The 4286-nt window shown below is 40.7% G+C and overlaps 1 long non-coding RNA gene across 1 annotated transcript; it reads right to left on the bottom strand.

Annotated features, from left to right (window-relative positions):
• Window positions 1–263: 263 nt before the first annotated feature.
• On the bottom strand, window positions 264–3134 carry LOC114084163 (uncharacterized). The gene is made up of 3 exons (XR_011705586.1): window positions 3035–3134; window positions 717–1723; window positions 264–574 (listed from the first exon to the last, which is right to left on the bottom strand). It is a non-coding gene; the product is annotated as an uncharacterized lncRNA (long non-coding RNA).
• Window positions 3135–4286: the final 1152 nt, after the last annotated feature.

The following is a 4286-nucleotide window of genomic DNA, read 5'->3' as shown; positions in this document are numbered from 1 at the left end:
CCCCTCCCATCTCATCCGCCTTTACACATGAGCAAAATCTCCTCGTCTTTGCCCTCCTTCCTGGTAAACCTGTGTGGAGGAAATGACTCTTCAGTGCTCAGCGCCCATCTGTCCTCATGCTCCACGTCTGGTTCTGTGGCCCTGTTGGAAGACCCACAGCCCCAAAGGACCCACCTCCCTCTTCCCACACACCAACCTCCCCTTGCTCCTCTGTCCCCCACCGTCAGAGGACACACACAGACACACACACACACACACACACACGCCAGAGAAGCTGATTTTATTTTCACAATCTCTGTGGCCAGACCTGTGGAGGCTTCAGGGAAGGTTCTGAGGTCTCAGGCCTCGCTGGTGTTACAGGTCCTCACTGCAGCGACCTCAGCAGCTACTTTCCAGGCTCTGGTCGTCCCCCTCAGGCTCGACGGTGGACCTTCTTCCTCAGCGGGAGACGGCGGCTGCCTCGGGTTGCTCCTCTCTTATTGCTGTCAGCTGCGGTGGTCCGAGCTCTGGCAGCTTCTTTGTTCCTACAACGCCCTCGAAGGGGCTTTCTAGACTTTCTTGTCATCTTTCGGCCCTGGAAGGACAACAAGGAGATCACAGAGGGGCACTGGTTTGGGGGCAGACGTGGAGGAGGGTGGCAACAGGGGCTTTGTGCAGGGGGAGGTAGGGAGGGCAGTCCAGGGGCAGAAGAGCAGGACTTGGGTGGCTCAGCTCACCTTGCTTTTCTTGTACTTGGTTCGATGATGTATGCACGTCTTCTTTTGGCCCGCTTTGCTGCCAGAGTTGGATTTTGCACAGTGGGGAATGGATGCCATGGGTCTCCTGCCCATGTTTCTGGACCAGCACCTCCAGGTAGTCTGTCCAGGCCGCTGAGCTCCCTCTATTTATGGTCCCCAGGACAACAGGTGGCCACACCCTTGGGCTTTGTTGGCTCAGCAAGTCCCACCCCAGGCCACACCCCTAAGCCTGCCGAGGAGGGGGAAGGGCTGAGACATCACAAAGCATCCCCATCTGTCAGGTCCATAGGGAAGGGGCCCGTGACCTGAAGGCCAGGAGAGTCAGTCTGGTTGGAGAACGGAAGGATATGCCCAGCCCCCTGGAGAGGTTTCCCAAACTGATGCAGGATGCCTCCTCATGTCCCCACGCTCAATTGTGGTGCATCACAAGGCCCAGAGAGGGCGTTTCCTTCACACCTCTCCACAGACACCCCCTGCAATGGTCCAGTCTCTTTTGTTGGCCACCAGCACCTAGTTCAGGTCTGTCGCACCTGAAAGCACTCTGTGTTTAAGATTATATGGAGACATGGATCTTTCCACTTCCCTCCTAAACATTTCTCTACAACCTTGAAGACCACTTAGTTCTTGCAGGGTACTTTTCCATCCCACTTCTTTTTCCTAATGTCCACTGAGGTTTCCTAGGTTTTTAATTTTCATTCAGAAATCACTACCTTCAGTCTGGGAGACTTTAATGAACCACCAGACTTGCTTCACTGGGTATCCCAATCTTGTTTATAATCTAAGGGGCCTTGATTACCTTAGTAAGTGTAATAAGCCAATGTAGGATTTAACAGTAAAGGAGAGACAAGGCCAATATTCATAACAATGCCAGAAGTTATGCAGGATGTTTGCATGTACGAAGCCACAACCTAAGACTGATGAATTCACAAAGCAGGGCAGGGTTTGCTGGGATTGCTCAGCATTGTACTTGAGGCTTTTTAAAAGGCCTGTAGTTTGGAAAAGGAAAAGAAAAGTCTATAGAGAAAATTCTATTAATTAAGAAAACACTCAGAACTAATTATTGAGTGTAGCAACACCATTGCATACAAGATCATTATATTTGGATACTAGCAATGAGCAACTGGAAATTAAAACAGTATAATTTAAAATAGTAGTAGAAAATATTAATTAAAAGGGATAAACTGACAAAAGATGTAGGAGATGAGTACATTGAGAACTATAAAACATTCCAAGGATAAATTAATGAAGATATAAATAAATGGAAATATAAATCTGTTTATTACTCACAATACTGAATATTGTTGCAATGTCAATTCTTCTCAAATGCATTGATCAATTCAATGTAGTACAATTCAGAATTCCATAAATATTTATATAGAAATCAGGAGGCTGATTCTAACTTTCATAAAAATATGCAAGCAATCCATAAAAATAGAACAAAATATCCTACATCATTTCAACCATTATAAACTAATGATAATCAAAATAGTAATTGGAGAAATACTTCAGTAGAACAAAATAAATTTCTTCCAGGAGTAGATTCACATTTATATGCATATATAGACAACTAATTATTGGTAAAGATGTAAATGAAGATTGGAAAGAAAGAATTGTCTGAAACAACTAGATCTGGAAAAATGAACTATCCTTATGCAAAAAGTAAACTTTGATCCATACTGTGTCTATCTTCATTTACATCTGTATCTGTCAGTATAGCTACAGATATCTTCCTCTTTCTCACCACAGAAAGAGAGAAACAGAAAAGGAGACGTAAAATAAATCAGCTCATGTCTAACACATCTGAACTCTGAATAGGCCAGCAGGTCAGAAACTCACATAGGCATAGGCATTCATTTTTTAGAGAGAGAGAGAGAGAGAGAGAGAGAGAGAGAGAGAGAGAGAGAGAGAATTTTTTAATATTTATTTTTTTAGTTTTCGGTGGACACAATAACTTTATTTTATTTTTATGTGGTGCTGAGGATCTAACCCAGCACCCTGCGCATGCCAGGCAAGTGCGCTACCGCTTGAGCCACATCCCCAGCCCCCATTCTTTTTATTTTAATATTTTATTTCATTCCCATGTATAAATTGTAAATAATAATGGTGTTTAGTGTAATATTTCAACACTTGCATACAGCATGCACTAATTAAATCTAGCCTCTACCTTTCCCAATCTCTAGTAATCACTAGTTTACATTCAGTTTGACTGTTTTGGCTTCTACATGTGAGGGCCAATGTGGTACTTGCATTTCCGTGTGTGATTTATTTCCCTTAACATGATGCTCTCCAGTACATACCTTTTTCTGAAAATTATAGAATTTCATTTTTCTCTATGGATAAATAATATTCCATATGAAACACACTTAGGCACTTAGGTGGATTCCATTTCTTAGCTGCTGTGAACAGTGCTGCAATAAAAAAAGGCATGCAGTCATCTCTTCAGTATGTTGATTTTATTTCTTTTGGAGATATATATATATATATATATATATATATATATATATATATATATATCCAGAAGTGGGATAGCAGGATCACAGAGTGGGTTTATTTTCAATTTTTTTAAACCTCCATGCTGTTCTCCATAATGGTTGTACTAATATACATTCCCACCAACAGTGTATGAGAGTTATTCTTTTTTCTCTACATCCTCACCAGCATTGGTTATTTATTTGTTTGATAATAGCCATTAAACTGGGGTGAGATTTTTATCTCATTGTAGTTTTGATTTGCATTTTCATAATGGTTAATGATGACATTGACCAATTTTTTCATATATATTTCTTGGCCACTTGTATTCATTCTTTTGAGAAGTGTCTACTCACACAGCATTTCTATGTTACATAATTGTGGCAAAATTCTCTCCTCTCTAGGAAATGTCAGTTTTTGCTCTTAAGGCCTTCAACTGAATAGGTGAAGCCCACTCACATTATGGACTATAATCTCATCTGATTGCAAATGTTAATCACATCTACAAAATACTTGTTCAACAATATTTACACTAGGGTTTTACCACATGGTCAGAAACTCAACATCAGTACTCATTGGAGAAATGCAAATCAAAATCACAATGAGATACCACTATCTGCCCATTAGAATGGCTAAAATTGAGGAGATTGGCCATACCATGTAACACCTAGTGATAATGTTTACTGACACAACTATTTTTGAAAATAGTTTGGCAATACAAAAATACTAAGCATGCACCTAACAAATAATGTAGTCATACTTCTCCAAATCTTTTTATATAAAAGCTCTCAAAATATAAACTCATCTATGGTGACAGAAGAAGATCAGTGATTTTTGGAGATGAGTGTGCAGGGAAGGCTAGCAGGCAGAAATTACAATGGGCTAGAAGGAAACTTTTAGATGTGAAGAATATATTCACTATTTTGACTATAACTTACAAGTTTTTATTTGAGTGATCTAAATATACAAATGATAGAGACCATGTCATTGTGTTGTCAGCAGAGGAGGCATATAACTAACTCCCAAGTTGCAATGAGCACCTCTAGCACCCAGATGGAGATTTCTAGAACCATTTATAGA

This window comes from Marmota flaviventris, chromosome X (assembly GCF_047511675.1).
Source record: "Marmota flaviventris isolate mMarFla1 chromosome X, mMarFla1.hap1, whole genome shotgun sequence".
Taxonomy (NCBI): Eukaryota; Metazoa; Chordata; class Mammalia; order Rodentia; family Sciuridae; genus Marmota; species Marmota flaviventris.
The sequence above is the reverse complement of the archived record's forward strand: the minus strand, read 5'-3'. Positions and strand labels throughout refer to the sequence as shown.